Source organism: Erinaceus europaeus, chromosome 19, assembly GCF_950295315.1.
Source record: "Erinaceus europaeus chromosome 19, mEriEur2.1, whole genome shotgun sequence".
In the NCBI taxonomy this organism is placed as follows: Eukaryota; Metazoa; Chordata; class Mammalia; order Eulipotyphla; family Erinaceidae; genus Erinaceus; species Erinaceus europaeus.
In genome coordinates, this window is record NC_080180.1 from 34,807,448 (window position 1) to 34,825,705 (window position 18,258).

The 18,258-nt window shown below is 44.9% G+C and overlaps 1 protein-coding gene across 1 annotated transcript in view; it reads right to left on the reverse strand.

Annotated features, from left to right (window-relative positions):
- The window catches only part of DOCK5 (dedicator of cytokinesis 5), a 262,201-nt gene that overhangs the window by 175,342 nt on the left and 68,601 nt on the right, over positions 1-18,258 (reverse strand). The window lies entirely within an intron of this gene.

An 18,258-nucleotide genomic window follows, 5' to 3' on the forward strand; every position in this document is an offset into this window, starting at 1 on the left:
TTCTCAGACATACATGGTGAAATTGACATAGTTATTGGAGGGTAGGAATTTAGTGTGAATTGCTCTTGCCATGTAAAAATGAACTAAATTGCTCCATATGGCTACTTCAAATCTTACAGTACTACAGATGAAGTTGCACACACATACATGTGGTGTGTGTGCAACACACTCACACAGTTATGTTCTTTTATTCCTTTTTTTTTTTTTTTTGCCTCCAGGATTATCACTGGGGCTCAGTTTGGATGACAAACATTGTAGATATGTAAGGAATAAACTGGTAGTCTTTATTTAACAAGATCCTTTCTTTTCTTGCTATGTTCATAACTATTTAGAGCCTGAATTATACATGCAGGTGAGGAAAAGACCAGAACTGGAGCTCTAATGCATTTGAAAGACTAACTGGAGACATGCAAGATTTGCACAAAGTGCTTTTCTGTTCCTTATGGTACTTTCTGTTGGGTATTGTGCCTCTACGGGCTAAGTAAAATGGGGGCACTCAAGCACAGATACAATATGCATGAGGTACTGGCCTCCTTACATTCTTCTAGAGACCATAAATTACTCATATCTGATGATCAGAGCAGAGGCATACATTTAAACTTCTAAGAGAAGAAGCTTGCCATCAATCAACTTGGAAATTTCATCTAGGACTTTCTTCTTCTCCTTCTCCTTCTTCTTTTTGCCTCCAGGATTATCGCTGGGGCTGGGTGCCTGCACTATGAATCCACTGCTCCTGGAGGCTATTGTTACCCTTGTTGTTGTTGGCTAGGACAGAGAGACATTGAGAGAGGAGGGGAAGACAAAGAGAAGGAGAGAAAGATAGACACCTACAGACCGGTTTCATGGCTTGTGAAATGACTCCCCTGCCGGGGGCTCAACCAGGATTCTTATGACAGTCCTTGTGTTTAACCCACTGTGCTACCACCTACCCTCTTGGACTTTCTTCTTAAACTAATTCTGAGTCTAATCTGATCCCACGCTGATTTGATATGCCATAAGATAGATACCTGAATGGCATGAAGTCCTGAGTTCAATCCCAGGTATCACATAGGTCACAGTGATATCCTGACTCCCTCTCCTTCATTCTCATTAAGAAACTGGGGGAAACCAAAAGCCCCTGTGAACATACCCCCAAACACCTTAGTTTAGGCTATGCTTGCCTCCGTATGTGTATAAACATCTGCCTAGATGGGTCAACTCCAAGTACCAGTTTATGACCAAGTAACTGAACATTTAGGAAAGGGTTCTCACTCCTACCCTAGAAGACCCCATGTAGACACAAAAACTATACACTTAAACGATGGACTTTACAAAGTTCATTTAATTGAATCTCAAAAGGGGGTGGGAGGACAGGAGAAGGCATGCCCTTTTGTAATAAGGTTAAATTTGAGATGAGATCCTTTATTCATTGCTTCAACTGCTGTTTAATTAGTTTTCTCCTTGTAAACACACTCCTACTCGGACACACATCTTTTGAAAAACACAACTCAGGAACATCTGTCCCCAGCAGTAGTCACTCACAAGCTGTACTTAAGGTAAAGGTCAAACAGATGTGGGAAGTGACCAGCACACTCAACAAAATGCCACACGGACAAATTTGCTTTCAAGGCCAATGCCAGAATGTTTGCACGCGGTTCTTGTCATAAAATCCAAGCTGTTGGGCTCACTGCCATTTGTTTTGAGAGAGTTATTTTTATAATTAGAACATAAGGATGCTATGGATCCCAGAGTGCAGGAAAAATGTCAGTGGCCTTGATTTTTTTTTTTTTTTTTTTTGCCAGAACTCTATTCCACTTTTGCTGATAGTGGTGCCAGGATTGAACGTGGGACCTTACAGCTTCAGGCATGAAAGTCTTTTTCAATAATCACTATGTTATATCCCAGGCCATCAATAAATAAATCAAAGTTATACCACTGCACCAAATGCCTTACACTTGGTAAACTTTTATAAATGCTGTTAAACACTGACTATTTACATGAATTTTTCTTTTCTTCTGTTGCTCACCTGTCATAAAGGATCACTGGACATAACTTACCAAATAAGAGAGGGAAGTGAATAGAAAAGTAGGAATGATAAAGTGACATGAAGTCTAGAGTTGACTAGCTGTTAAGTAGGATGGCAGGATGTGACTATCTTCTTGAACTACATGCTCTGAAGAACTTCATATGGTCCTGAATCATATGGTCCAGCAAAGAGCTCTTCTTTCTACATCTCAGAAAGATACTCATTAAGCCTCTGTTTGAAATTTAGAGGGGGGGAGAAATAACTGTGTTGTGTGTGTGTGTGTGTGTGTGTGTGTGTGTTATGCATTCTTTTCCTCATGTTAGACAGTTTTGCTAGAAAACATATATCAACTAAAGGACAATTATTTTCCCTAAGATACCTTTATTAAAATCAACAAACAAGTAAATGAGTAAAATAGAAGGTTAACACAGACTCCACTTTTTAGTTCTAGGTGTCTTTCCTCCCTCACTTGATGATATCATCTGAGGCCCTAGTCAGAGAATCCTTGGACTCCCCCATAGATACAATGAGCCTAAACATCTAATAGATCTCTCTTTCCACCATCACTGGTCACTTCCATTAGGAACATCATCATAAGCCCTCTTGTGAGCCTCTCCAGGACCCTATCCTCTCTGTAGATTAGCAATGGTAGGGACTGCCCCACTCTCCAAAGGGAGGCTGGGTCATCCTACCCTGCTACTAGAGTAAGGCTGATCCTGAAATTGAGTGCAGCCTAAAATGTTCCCAGCTGTGACCATGGACTGTGATCTTAGACTGACAGGCACACCGAGGTTACAGAGGCTCCTGTGCTAAGTATGAATATATATGGAGGACCTGGATCAGGTTGACCGGGTAACAGTTAACTGTATATTTTCAAGTATAGGAGCTACTCTCTGCACTCATGCAACTTTCCAGTCCTGTTCTCAACTCTGACACCATCTTTCCAGGCAACATTTTAGGTCCACCTGCATGTTAGTTATCATGCTCAAGCAAAAATTACTAAAGTCATAGATGACTTGGAACATACCTAAAATAGATTTCCTAGCTTCCTTCCACCCTAGGATCCCTATTTTCATCTGCTTTAGTCCTACTTTTTGGTTCTTGTTTATTAGTCATTTTGTCCTGCTTAATATCTTACTGCCTTCCAGCAACCAAGTTGATTCCATCCCTAACTCCCTGAGCAGACAACCTCACCAATGTGTCCCTGACCCTCATCTCTCCAAAGTCCTACCCCACTACGGAAAGCTAGAAACAGGCTGGGGGTATGGATTGAAATGCCAACATCCATGTCCAGTGGAGAAGCAATTACAAAAGCCAGAACTCCTACCATCTGCACCCCATAAAGAATTTTGGTCCCTATTTCCAAAGGGTGAGAAATATTAGGGAAAGATGACCAGAGGGCTCTGAACTCTAATTCCATCAGGACCCAGAGGAAAAAAGGAAAAAAATCCAAAAGTAGTAATACATGTAAGTAAGGCAGGATCATAGAAAAAAAGGGGGGAGGAGATATATGTGACCTTGAGAAAATTACTAGTTTCCAATGGAGGGAATGGAGACACAGAACTCTAGTGGTAAGAACAGTATGGAATTATGTCCCTGTTATCTTATAATTTTGTAAATCTATATTAAATCACTAATAAACTAAAGGAAGTTTTTCCAGCCATGAAACCAAAATTCAGTATCCTGTAACCTTAGCTATCTAATCTTACCGACCTGTCCTAATTCTGCCCTTTACCCCTACTCTAGAAGTCTATTTTATAAAGTTGAGAATCAAATTATAGTCTATCTTTACTCATTAGGAAGGGAGTGAATTTCTTGAGTAAGGTGCATTTCAAAACCAGCCCCAATCTATTGGGAGACCATACATAGGCTCATCGGGGGTTTCCAGTACAGGTACACCAATGTTTTGGGTTACTTTATATTTCTTTCAACCTTTCAGCATTCTCATGTCCTCTACTTTCAATTGAATCATAAATGCTATCCTTTGGGCCTTTACAAGTCACACTGAAGTGATAGACTCTTCCTTCCTTCCTTCCTTTCTTTCTTTCTTCCTCTCTCTTTTCTTTATAAAAAGGAAGCATTAATAAAACCATACGATAAGAGGGGTACAACTCCACACAATTCCCACCACCAGAACTCTGTATGCCAACCCCTCCCTTGATAGCTTTCCTGTTCTTTAACCCTCTGGGAGTATGGATCCAAGGTCATTATAGGATACAGAAGGTGGACCGTCTGATTATTTTTAACAGGGGCTACTTGTACTACCTTAGTCCTAGAAATCACTATTAATATCAGCCATCCTTTCTCAAGAGTCTGTGCATAACTTCTGGAAATGAAAATTAGTTCACCAATACACATGAATCAGAACACAGAAAACGGGGAGTCGGGTGGTAGTGCAGCGGGTTCAGTACACATGGTGTAAAGTGCAAGGACCAGCATAAGGGTCCCGGTTCGAACCCCCGGCTCCCCACCTGCAGGGAAGTCGCTTCACAGGCGGTGAATTGGGTCTGCAGGTGTCTATCTTTCTCTCCACCTCTCTGTCTTCCCCTCCTCTCTCCATTTCTCTCTGTCCTATCTAAAAACAACAACATCAATAACAACAACAATAATAAAACAAGGGCAACAAAAGGAAATAAATAAATAAATAAATAAATAAATAAATAAATAAATAAAACACAGAAAACCAGTACCCAGTGGTGGAGCAGTAGACTCTTATGCAGGAAAATTCCTATAACTGGACTTCTTTCTTCTTCTCTGCCTGCTCCCCTCTTCCTCCACCTCCTCCTTCTTCCCACTTCTGAGGGAGTCTGTGTCACACACATGGCAAAACAAAACTATTCAGCTGAGCTATGTTACGGCTTCTATGATTAGAACTTGGTTTAAAAAGTAAGAAAGCAGAAGTACACTAGAGTTTGCAGTGAGTACCTCCCTAATACTTCCTCTCCACTTTTCCAAGCTTTGGGTCCATGATTGCTCAACAATTTGTTTGGCTTTGTATGTTAACTCTCTTTTCAGTCACCAGGTTCCAGGTGTCATCAGGATGCCGGCTAGACTTCCCTAGATTGAAGACCCCACCAATATGTCCTGGAGCTCAGCTTCCCCAGAGACCCACCCTACTAGGGAAAGAGAGAGGCAGACTGGGAGTATGGACCGACCAGTCAACGCCCATGTTCAGCAGGGAAGCAATTACAGAAGCCAGACCTTCTACCTTCTGCAACCCACAATGACCCTGGGTCCATGCTCCCAGAGGGACAGAGAATGGGAAAGCTATCGGGGGAGGGGTGGGATATGGAGATTGAGCGGTGGGAATTGTGTGGAGTTGTACCCCTCCTACCCTATGGTTTTGTTAATTAATCCTTTCTTAAATAAAAAAAAAAATTAAAAAAAAAAGAAAAAAAAAGAACTTGGTTTAATACAGGGAGGAGAGCTTCATGGTACTGGGGATGCTGAAACCTTCATAGCACTGGGGATGCTGAGACATGGGGAAGATAGAGAGGAGGAGAGAAAGATAGACACCTGCAGACCTGCTTTACCACTTGCAAAGCAACCCCCCTGCAGGTGGGGAGCCAGGGGCTCGAACCGGGATCCTTGCACCAGTCCTTGCACTTCACACTATGTGCACTTAACACGGTGCTCTACTGCCTGCCCCCCCCCCACCCTTGTCTAGTCTTCTAGTGGAAACCCTAGGAGAGCAGGGACCTTGCAATTTTGTTACTCGGGTGACCTCAGTGCTGAGAACATCTCCTGTACTTGGGAAATAGACTTGGCAATGGAGTAAGTGCTAAGTGAGGAAAGTGGGATGAGTCAGCGATCACTCTGGTATCTCTGGGCAGCGCTGTTGGCCATGTCCACAGATGTGAAGTGGGACAGAACATTCAAGGAGCAGAAACGCCTCCTTGTCAAACTCCTCTGATGGCGGAGTCAGCAAAGATGTGGCAATGCTTACAGCCGGGACCAAAGAAGGAGAGCTGAGACACCTGCCTTTAAGATACCTGACATTTTCAGGGACTTCGATTTCTGGTCCCTAAAAATATTTCTTAAGGTAATTTTTGGTGTCCTCCAAAAGACGAAGGAGGTGTAGCTTCTCTATTCTTTCCCTTGTCTTCTACTTATACGTACAGTTGGGCAGCAAGGCCACAAAGAAACAGGGGATCCAAACTGTGCTGTTTCAACTCTGGTCTCCTGTTTCAGAGCCTGGGCTGAAACAAGTGGCCTGGAGTCCCTCAAAATGTGAAATATGTAATCACTATATGACTAGGACAATAACACTCCTAGAAACACACCCAAGAGAAGTGAAAGCATGCCACCCCACCAAAAACCAGTTCACAAATGGTCATAGCAGAATCATTTCTGAGAACTTAAAAGTATAAATAAAACTGGGCTGGGTGGTGGCGCACCTGGCTGAGCGCACATGTTACAATGAGCAAGGAAGTGGGCTCGAGCCTCCAGTCCCCACCTGCAGGGGGAAAGCTTCACAAGTGGTGAAGCAGTGCTGCAGGTATCTCTCTATCTCTCACCCTCTCTGTCCCTCCCTTCCCTCTCGATTTCTGACTTTCTCTATCCAATCAATAAATAAAGATAAAAAAATTAAGTATAAATAAACTAAAGAAGGTAGGAGAAACAGCTCACTGAGTAAGATGTGTACCTTGCCAGAAGCTCAGCCAAGGTTCAAACCCTAGCACCACATGGGAGGTGCTATGGCACTAGAGGAAGCTCTATGTTGTGGCATCTCTCCTTCTCTGTATCTCTCTCTCTGAATGAAAGAGTGGCCTGGAGTGGTAAAAACCAGGCAAGTCGCAAAGCCCCAGCTCCACAATTAATAAATCACCCAAATGCCCATCAATTGGTAAACGGATACATAAAAAAGGAAGTATGAAGTACAACAAGTATTATTTGATGATGACGAGTAGAAGTCCTGTCCTACACTGCAACATGGACGAACCTTGAAAACGAACTTTGAAGGAGCCAAAGACTGGGAGTGATATGATTCCGTTTATATGACACGTCTAGCACAGACAAATGCCAAGATGGGAGCAAGCATGCTGCTAGTGTCGGAGCTGGCTGGCAGTGAATACTCATAGGCACCGGGTCTTTGAGAGAATGATGACAATGTCCAGAAGTAGCCAGTGGTGACGGTGACCCACCTCTATGAGCAGCACACTCAGCAAATTGCCACTGCATGCTACATCTTAAAGGAGTGATTTGTGGTGGCACAGTGGGCTAAAGTACTGGACCCTCAAGCTTGAGGTCCTGGGTTCAATGCCCAGCAGTGCATGTGCAGGAATGATGCTTTGGTTTTCTTGTGCTCCCTCTTTTTCCTTATTAAGTAAACAGATAGGGAGTCCGGCAGTAGTGCATCAGGTTAAGCACACATGGCGAGAAGTCCAAGGGACTGGCAGAAGGATCCCGGTTCGAGCCCCAGCTCCCCACCTGCAGGGGAGGTCGCTTCACAACTGTGAAGCAGGTCTGCAGGTGCCTATCTTTCTCTCCCCTTCTCTGTCTTCCCCATCTCTCTCCATTTCTCTCTGTCCTATCTAACAATGATGACATCAACAACAATAATCACTACAACAAAGGCAACAAAAGAGAAAATAAATGTAAAAAAAAATTAAAAAAATAAGTAAACAGATCTTTGAAAACATTTTATTTATTTATTGGATGGAGACAGAGAAATTGAGGGGGAAGGGAAGATATAGAAGGAAAAAGAAAGAGAGACACCTGCAGCACTGCTTCTCCATTTGCAAAGTTTTCCCCCTGCAGGTGGGGACCAGGGGCTTGAACCTGGCTCCTTGTGCACTGTAATGTGACTCAACCAGGTACACCACCACCTGGCCCTGTAAGCCAACAAGTCTTTAAAATGAGGAAATAACTAACCTATCGTGGTGATTTGTGGGGATGAGAAATAGCTCACTAAGTAGAGAGCACATGGGAGTGCCTGTGACAGGGAAGCTTCCTGGGGGGTAGAACAGTGTTGTAGTGTCTTGTGTTTATCCTTCTCTCTGTCTCTCTTCCCTTCTCTACCTCTACCCTTCACTGGCTCACCTTCTGAGCCAACCACTAGGAGTGGTGAAATATTGCAGGTTCAGGTCTCCAGAGAGAATGTTGACAGAAAAAAAACGGGGGGCGGGGGGGAGAGTAATCTGTGTATTTGAAGCACACACACACACACACACCTTCAAATAAAAATAATAAGAAAGAAAGAAAGGAAGGAAGGAAGGAAGGAAGGAAGGAAGGAAGAAAGAAAGAAAGAAAGAGAGAAAGAAAGGGGGTGGGCAGTAGCACAGCTGGTTAAGGACCAGCTTAAGGATCCCAGTTCGAGCCCCCGTCTCCCTACATGCAGGGGCGTTGCTTCACAGGTGGTGAAGCAGGTCTTCAGGTGTCTGTGTTTCTCTCCCCCTCTCTATCTTCCCCATCTCTCTCCATTTTTCTCTGTCCTATTCAACAACATCAAAAGCAACAATAACAATAATGAGAACAACAAGGGCTATAACAAGAAGGGCAACAAAAAAAATGGGGAAAAATGGCCTCCAATAGCAGTGGATTCGTGGTGCAGGCACCAAGCCCCAGCAATAACCCTGGAGGTGAAAGAAAGAAAGAAAGAAAGAAAGGAAGGAAGGAAAGGAGGAAAGGAGGAAAGGAAAAAGAAAAAAAAAAAAAGAGAAAACTTCAAGGCTAGGTGGTGGAGCGCTTGGTGAGTACATATGTTACCAGGTGAAAGGACCCAGGTTCAAGCCCCTGCTCCTCAACTGTGGAGGGTGGGGGGAGGGAAGTTTCATGAACAGTGAAGTAGGCTTGTACATGTCTTTCCCTCTCCTTTTCTATCTTCCCCTCTCATCTCAATTTCTCTTTGTGCTATCAAATAAAAAGGAACAACAACAACAAAAAGCTACCAGAAGCAGTGCAAACACTGAGCACCAGAGATAACACTGGTAAGCAATAAAAAAATAATGAAAGGGAAGTTCCTACAATAACTAATCTTTCTGCCTCCTTGAGAATACAGAGAAGGCAGGGAAATGTAGAAGGTCCCTGTATTTCTCTCATGGAAGAGAATAACAGCTATGTACTCTAAGGGCCAGGATTTTAGCGGGGACCTCACCCCTACCTCTCTCCAAAGGAGCTTATCACACTCTGTTTTACCTCCAGTCATTGCACCAGACAGAGGCCAGCAGCTCTCCTGGGCAGGGTCCCTGGTGATGGAGGCGAGAGCTTTGCCTTCAAGGAGCTACCAGTTTCAGAATGATGCAGTCAACCACAGGGCTGGAAACAGCAAAAGGAGAGCCCGAAGTGGTATTCCACTGTGGGTTGTGGGCAGAAAAGAATTTTTCATGCTGGGTTCCAAAAAGGTGAACTTGAATTTTGCACCAAAAATGCACACAGAGGGCCGGGAGGCCAAGATTTCAAAGGTGGAATGGGGCAGGGATGTGTGTATGTGTGTGGGGTGGGGGGTTCTGGTTGGCCCCTGGAAGTTGGCTCTCAGAGGAAAGACACTAACCCCTAGGGACAGGAAGCCATGCCAGCTTACTCTTGAATTCTTTCTGGCAGTACAGTGGGTATTTTCATTATGTTTATTTTCCTTAAAGGAGAGGAGACATGGGGGAGGAGGGACGAGCACAAGTTATTACTCAGCATTTCCACCACCGTGGTGAATGTTTGCAAAGCTGCCCTGCCCTGGCTCAGGCCACTGGCCTGGGATAATAAAGGAATCTGAGAACCCAGCCAAGAACTCCAAGTACTTAGCAGATATAAGAACCTATCTCCCGTTTGGCCAGGCAGGTGCTTGTTTTCCAAATTAATTCTCTAAAATCAGTACCACTTAGAAACTTAACCCACTACACTGACTCTGTCAAATGGATATGACAGTTCATAGTGACTGATTTGACTGAGCTCCTGTTCATTTTGTTATTATATTTTTATTTACTTTTAATTATGATAGAAACAGAGAAACAGGGAGAGGTGGGGAAAGAAAAGAAAAGAAAAGAAAAGAAAAGAAAAGAAAAGAAAAGCAATAGTCTAGTCATGTTTAAGGAGACTATGGTACCAAAATTCAAAGGAATCATGGGAAGCTCAGCAGATTGTGTCCTGGTAATGTCACGATACCAAGGAGTCACTGAGTTTAGTTGGAACTGAAAAGATGGGAATGAGAGCAAGGAGTGAGAAGAGGCCACTCAGCCTTCCTTCATGTCGCTCTCTGTCCCTAGGAGATTCAATCTGACCATTCAGGAAGGGGAAAGGATGAAGCAAAACCCCAGCCCTACACCTAAAACTCAAGAAAGGAGACAGTGGCAGTAGAGGCCTCTGTGTAAGCAGACCAGTAACTTAGCTCTAATTTTCTGTTCTCTTCTCTTTTTTTGTCTCTAGGGTTATTGCTGGGACTCAGTGACTGCACTACAAATCCACTGCTCCTGAAGGCCATGTTCCCCATTTTGTTGCGCTTGTTGTAGTTGTTATTGTTGTCATAGCTGTTGTTGGATAGGACAGTGCTGAGAAATTGTGCCGATGCAGTCACATCTGCCATGTTGTCCCCTCAGGCTATTGCTAGTTCCCGCAAGAGTTAGGACATTCTCGGAGTGCCTGTTCAGCCATGTTGTGCCCTCAGGGCATTGTCTATATCCCCGCGATATTTGGAGTGCTTTGGTTACTCCTCCCCCCTCCCATTCTCATGAGAGTTATTATCCTATCCTGGAGTGCTATGGTTGCTCCTCCCCCTTCCCATTCTCGCAAAAGCTGCTCCTATAAAAGCCTTTCTTCTTCCGCACCTCGCTCTCTTGCCAGCGCTTCACTCTGGTGTTCAGACGCAGGAAAGGTTACTGCGTGAGGCAGCCATTTTCGCTGCCTCCACGTGGCCCAACCTGCTTCTCCAGCACCCAACTCTGAGGTGCCAGCGCAAATAAAGATTTGTGTTTCCTCTTCGCTCCGGACCCCTCCTCTCTCTCTTCTCCGTGGCCCGCGCTCAACAACATCTGGTGCCCATCGTGTTCCGCACCCATGCCCCGCTGGGTGGCCTGGCCTGAGGTCCCCAAAAGACGCCCAGACACAGGTAAGTGGCATCCTCCCACCTCTGTGGCCCTACGTTTCCCTCCACCATGGGAATTTTTTCGTTTTATGAGAAGGTGTCCCAGTTATTATCTCCTTCTGCCCTGGGATAGATTTGCGCTCTCACAGACGGTTTAATTTTCGCTACCCCTTGGATTTTTATAACTGTGGTCGCCACTTAGAAGATATGTAAAATGTGGTCTGCCATGAGGATAAGTGACCTTGAGGCTGAGATATGAGAGTTAAAGCACATGTGCTTAAGACTCAGACGCCCTCAGCGATCAGCAGATAGACCCAGAACTTCCATTCCCACAGACACGTACACGTGTTCAGAAGCTCCTCCTCCGACCCCGCCCCCTGCCGCCCAGGGTTCAGCTTCTCCTGAGATTCGAGAGTTAAGAGATATGTGCTTACAACCTAAACACCCGAAGCGATTTGCAGTCAGCACCCAAACTTATGTCCCTGCAGACACGTGCTCAGTTCCTTCTGCGGCTTCCATGACCCCTTCACCCACTGTCCCTGCAGACACGTGTTTTGTTCCTTCTGTGGCAGACACGTGTTCAGTTCCTTCTGCTTCTCTGGCCCTGCCCCCTGCTTCCCCTGAGGCTTCCGTTTCTCTAGCCCCTCCTCCTACCGCCCCGGTTTTGGCTTCCCCTGAGGCTTCTGCTTCTCTGACCCCACCCCCTGCTGATACGTCATCATTAAGAGACCTAGTGGCTGAGGTACAGGAGTTAAAGGATATTTTTTCAGCATTTAAGGACTTTAAACCATGTGCAGTCCACCCCGAGAGCTCCGTCCCCGTAGATATGCGTGCAGTTTCCCCTGTGGCCACTATAGCAGTTTCCACGGCACCTTCCACTTCTGTAGCTCCCTCTCCTGCGCCATCGGACCAAATCCACACCTTCCCGGTAAACGTGGCCCCTTCTAAACAAAACCCTCAGCCGTGGCAGCCATACTCCTCTAACGACCTAAGAGCACTCAGACAAGCCGTCAGGGAGGACGAAATGCACGCTCCATGGACCAAGTCCATTTTAAGGAGTTTTTACCACCATCTTAACACGCCGCAGGATTGGAAGGACCTAGCTCGTGCTGCACTCACTCCCAGACCCCCTCTACCTACAGTGGAAGGCATGATACTGCGATGAGTGCTTTAGACAGTCACAGGAAAATAGTAACAGGTAGAATGGGATTCTGATGCCTTGTTTGGAGAAGGAGCTTATGAATCTGGAGCTCAGCAGGCAGAAGCCAGGTTTCCAACCGGTTATTTTGAACAGGTACGTATCTGCGCAACACAAGCATGGGAAAGGGTGACCCCACCCAATGTAGATTCGTCAGTTCCCATTAACTCTCTTCACCAAGGCACTGATGAATCATTAGCGAGCTTCATCTCAAGGGTGAAGACAAGCTTAGAGAGAAAGGTTTATAATCCTGATGTCCGCTCACTACTCCTGCGCTCTATTGTCTGGGAAGGCATGATACCACAATTCCGTCAGGCATGCCTTAATCTTAAACACCTACACCCAGATAATTGGATTTTAGTGACACAGGAACTTACATCAGGTAATTATGGGGCACCCGCTACAACACAGGTTTATGCAGTTACCTCATGTAATCACAACGGAGCCTGCTTTCAGTGCGGTCGCCAAGGACATTGGCGTAACCAATGTCCTGATAAGCTGCGACCACGCCTCCAGTCAGGGAAACCCCGCCTCCAGTTAGAGCGACCCCGCCTCTAGTCAGAGCAACCCCGCTTTCAGTCAGGGAGCCAGAGGCCACGTACTGTTTGTCCAAGATGTTGTAAGGGGTTTCATTGGAAGAGAGATTGTTGGTCCCAATTTCATAAAGATGGTTTGCCCCTGAATGGTACAAATTCGGGGCCTGAGATTTTGTGGACCACTCCTGTTTTAGAACAGGGTTACCCTTCTATGACAGTAAAGATTGGCAATATTCCTTTTAAATTTTTGATTGACACGGGGGCAGCAAAGACGATTGTAAGGCAAGAAGAGGTTCCTCAAGATTGGGAACTTATCCCTGGACCCAGTATACATGGAGTAGGAGGGGTGACCCAATCATTTCGCACACGAGACTCGCTACCGGACACTTCCGCCCTTTGGTAGCTGATATTAGCACCAACCTACTGGGCAGGGATATTCTGGAATGTCTTGATTTTAGGATATCTACAGATGCCTCTGCAGAGCATAACACTCGTTCCCGCGAGACCAAGTCTAATCAGCACCCCCAATACTAAATGCCACTGTTCGTAGCCAAACACCCCGCTTAAGCTGGCTTTCTAATGAGCCTGTCTGGGTGGAACAGTGGCCTTTACCTAGCGATAAACTAGAAATTTTAAAAGAGCTCATCCAAGAGCAGTTGTCCTTGGGACACATTCGCCATTCTAGAAGCCCATGGAATACTCCTGTCTTTGTGATTAAAAAGCGCTCGGGAAAATGGCGCCTCCTTCAAGATCTCCGTGCAGTAAATAAAACCATGCAGGTCTGGGGCTCCCCCCAAAGGGGTTTGCCTCCTGCTTCTGCAATTCCCATGGGAATTCCAATCATAGCTATTGATATACAAGATTGTTTTTTCTCTATTCCCTTGCATCCGCAAGTTTGTAAACGTTTTGCCTCTCTGTTCCTTCTATTAATAACGCCAGCCCTGCCGATAGATTTGAATGGGTAGTGCTGCCCCAGGGCATGGCCAATAGTCCTGCAATTTGTCAAGAGGCTGTTAAATCTGCCCTTTTTCCATATATCCATAAGGGCCTTAATGTTTTTCATTACATGGATGATGTATTAAAATGGGGAAAATCAGATACAGATCTCAGTGCCCTACGTGATTTTCTCATTCCTGCCTTAAAGAAAAGAGGCCTTAATGTGGCTCCTGAGAAGATACAGCTAATTCCTCCAATATCTTTTTTAGGTTCAGAGATTTTTCTAACACAAATTCGTCTCTTAAAACCTAATGTCACCTTTCCCTCTAACCTTACTCTTGCTTCTTTACAAAGTGTTCTAGGAAATTTAAATTGGCTTAGGCAGTATCTCTATCTGCCTACAAGCTGCCTCCAATCACTGTTTGACCTGTTAAAAGGAAACAAACAGCCCTCCTCAAAACGTAAGTTAACTCCCGAGGCCTCCTTGGCACTGGAAAGGGTTAATCAGGCCCTCCAGGACATGAACCTTGTTCGATTCTCTCCGTCCTCTCCAGTTAAACCACCTTCTAATCTTTAAATCCACCCCCACAGTAGTAGGGGCATTGTGGCAGAACCATGGGGTTCTCGAGTGGTTTCACACGCCAGTAGGCAGAGCTCCAAGACTCCTCACTGAGATAGATGCATTAGCATTCATGGTTCGCCAAGGGAGAAATAGATCTGTGCAGGTCTTAGGGAAATAACCGGATTTAATTATTCTGCCCTTTTCTCTCACAGATACAGAGTGGCTTATATGCCATCATTCCCGCTTTGCCATAAGCTTCGTGGGGTTTCCAGGACAAATATATAACCATTTTCCTTCTAATAAATTGATAGGTTCTTTACCTCTTTTGCCTCTACTAGCACCTAAACTTTTCTCTTGAGATCCCATTCCTTCTGCTCCTACAGTCTTCACTGATGGTTGGAAAAAAGGGAGCTGCTGCCCTTATATATTACCTGGACAAACAACCCCTTAAACCTCTCTTTACTGAGCTTCCTGAGAATTCCCCTCAGTACAAAGAACTTTATGCTGTTTTCCTTGCATTAAAAGCTGTACCAGAATCCTTCAAACTTTTTTCTGACAGTGTGTATACTGTTAACTTACTTCCATGGCTTGCTCGTTCTTATGTGAAAATTGATGACAACCCACTTTCCCCTCTTTTGATTCAAATCGCCTCTATGCTCTCTTCTCAAACCCAACCACTATATATTCAGCACCTTCGTTCCCACAGCCCTCTTCCTGGAGCCCTGTCCAAAGGGAATGCTGCAGCTGACTGCCTTGCCTCCATAGGAGCTCTCCAAGTCTCTGTCTCTGATCCTGCTAACTTTCATTCCCTAATCCATGTTAATCTTAAAGGCCTTCGAGCTCGATTTCCTGATGTTCCATTACCACAGTTAAAACATATCCTAGCTACATGCTCTTCCTGTGCAAGTCTCATAAAAACACCTGCTATTCAGACTCTTGGTGTTAACCCCCGAGGCTTAAAAGCTAATGCTATTTGGCAAATTGATGTCACCCACATACCCAACTTTGGCAAACAAAAATATGTGTTTGTCTCAATTGATACCTTTTCTAAATTTATGTGGGCAACAGCTCAGACAGGAGAAAGCTCTAAAAAGCTTATAAGCCATATGCTCTCCTGTTTTGCTGTGATGGGCTTTCATCTTCAACTAAAAACTGACAATGGACCTGTGTTTACCAGGAAACAATTTAAAGATTTTTGTTCCCTCTGGAACATTACTCATACCACAGGCATTCCCTATAATCCACAGGGACAAGGCATTGTCGAGAGGGCCCATCAAACGCTTAAGGCTCAATTAAATAAAGATAAAGGAGGAATGTACCCTCCCAATATCCAGCTAGCAAAAGCCTTAACTACGTTAAATCTCTTTAATATTTACTATAACTCGGACTTACCTCCTATTATTCTTCACTGGCAAATACCATCTACTCTCCCATCTATTAAAGTCAAATGGAAAGACCCACTTGATAAAATTTGGAAAGGGCCTGACTCTCTATTGACCATGGGAAGAGGTTTTGCATGCATTTTCCCTCATAATTACTCTAAACCTGTCTGGATTCCTGCCCGCCATGTCCGATAATACCCTCATGATGGCACTGTTATCCCTGAAGAACTAGAAATAATACAAGAGGACTAGATGCAGGATACATCCCAGGATCCATGATATGACATGGCAGAACCTACAAAAGTTGGCTCACAGAGCCCACTCTCCTACACCTTCTCTGAATGTCTTATGTTATAACTGGCCAGTTGTGTTTTGTGAGTGTGTTGAATGACAAAAAATTTTTGTATGACCCATCTGCTCAGAGTACTCTAAATGTTAAAACCATTGTCACTAACATGTGTTAACTCTCTAAGTAACCTGAGTCTGTTTATAGTCCAAAGTCAATTATAGTAAACCTCTAACTTGTTACAAGTTTTATTGTTTTTCACAAGTAAGTGATTACAGCTATCAAGCCTTCATATGAGGAATCATCTGTTCATATGGTAAGGTATTAAACTGTAAGAAATTCCTCCACATCCAACCTATGTGAATTAACAACATTCACATATTCTTGTACACTTAACTGGTGTATCTTGTCTTGCCACCATAGGCCTGTCTTTGTCAGCCAACAATTTAAAGATGTTTCCCTTTATAACATCACCCATGCCACGGACATCCTTTACTACCTCCAAAGACAAATGGCTGTTCCCCTGGACATCACATCCACTGACTGCTTCCCTTAGACTTAAGATATGATCCTACCTCTTCATACCAATGGATACATTCCCCCTTCCTTACCTGTCTACCCTGAGTTGTGGGACCCTAGCTTGTTTTATTTCTTCTGCTCACAATAGGTCCTATAATTCTACAGGTGTCTTTCTCTCCCCCTGTCTTCCCCTCCTCTCTCCATTTCTCTCTGTTCTATCCAACGACCACAATATCAGTAATAACAACAATATAAATTACAACAATAAAACAACTAGGGCAACAAAAGGCAAGATACAAAAAAAAAAGGGGGGATAAGATAGTTCCCGCTTCCCTACACCTTAGAGTCTTTGTTAAAAGATAAGCTTTTTTCCCCATGAATATATAATAATAAATGAATAGGAAAGATACATCCCCCAATACTCTGTTGGCTAAGGCACCAAACCTCTTTTTCTATAAAGCATTCAAATCAGATGCCCTGCTAACCACGAGAAGCTGATTGTTTGTGTTTCTTCCACAGGAATCCTGGAAAAAACCATCTGGACCACTGCACACCCTAACAGCACCCACTAGATGGCACGACTACAGTGGCACCCCCCCCCCCCGAAACCCTAGATGTCACCTGACACGATCTGAAGAACCTGATTCACAGACTCCAAGGACAGAATTTTTTTACTGCCTGTCTGCCTTTCCTGCTTCTGCTTTGCCTGTCACGTTTTGGCGGTTCCAGCTCACAATCTACAGAAAAGTGGAATTCCAGGGACTGACCTTCCTCATGCAGCATTTCATCCCCTGCCACTTCTCCCCTAGTTGCCTACTTTGGACTGAGACTTCTATCGGACTTGCTGATATACCCTTTGGACACTTTAGACAATTTTACAGCAGCTTCCTTCCCTTCATGTTGCTGGTTTTTCATAGACTGACCCTGAGTAGTTCATAGACTTTACACACTGTTGCCCTGGGCATTAGATAAAAGGAAAGGGGGAGATGCTGGGAAATTGTGCCGATGCAGTCACATCTGCCATGTTGTCCCATCAGGATACTGCTAGTTCCCGCAAGAGTTGGGACATTCTCGGAGTGCCTGTTCAGCCATGTTGTGCCCTCAGGGCATTGTCTATATCCCCCCGATATTTGGAGTGCTTTGGTTACTCCTCCCCCCTCCCATTCTCATGAGAGTTATTATCCTATCCTGGAGTGCTATGGTTACTCCTCCCCCTTCCCATTCTCGCGAAAGCTGCTCCTATAAAAGCCTTTCTTCTTCCGCACTTCGCTCTCTTGCCAGCGCTTCATCTGGTGTTCAGACGCAGGAAAGGTTACTGCGTGGGGCGGCCATTTCGCTACCTCCACGTGGCCCAACCTGCTTCTCCAGCACCCAACTCTGAGGTGCCAGCGCAAATAAAGATTTGTGTTTCCTCTTCGCTCCGGACCCCTCCTCTCTCTCTTCTCCGCGGCCCGCGCACAACAACAGGACAGAGAGAAATTGTTAAGAGAGGAGGAGAAGATGGGGGGGTGGGGAGAAAAGATAGATACCTGCAAACCTGTTTCACTGCTGTGAATGACACCCCAAAAGGTAGGGGGCCGGGGGCTCGAACCAGGATCCTTACATCGGTCCTTGGTAACTTAGCTTTTCTACGGAATGGCCGGACACCTCATCCTGTCTCCTCTTTCCCATCTTACACCTTCCTGTCCTAGAAAGTTGCAACGGACTCTGGATGACCATGATGGACAACCTATTCCCATAAGCAGGGACCATGGGGAGAGTGGGGTCCTGGACATCCAGAGCGCCTGTCCTAACAAGCTTCCTAACTCCCTCTGGTCCCAG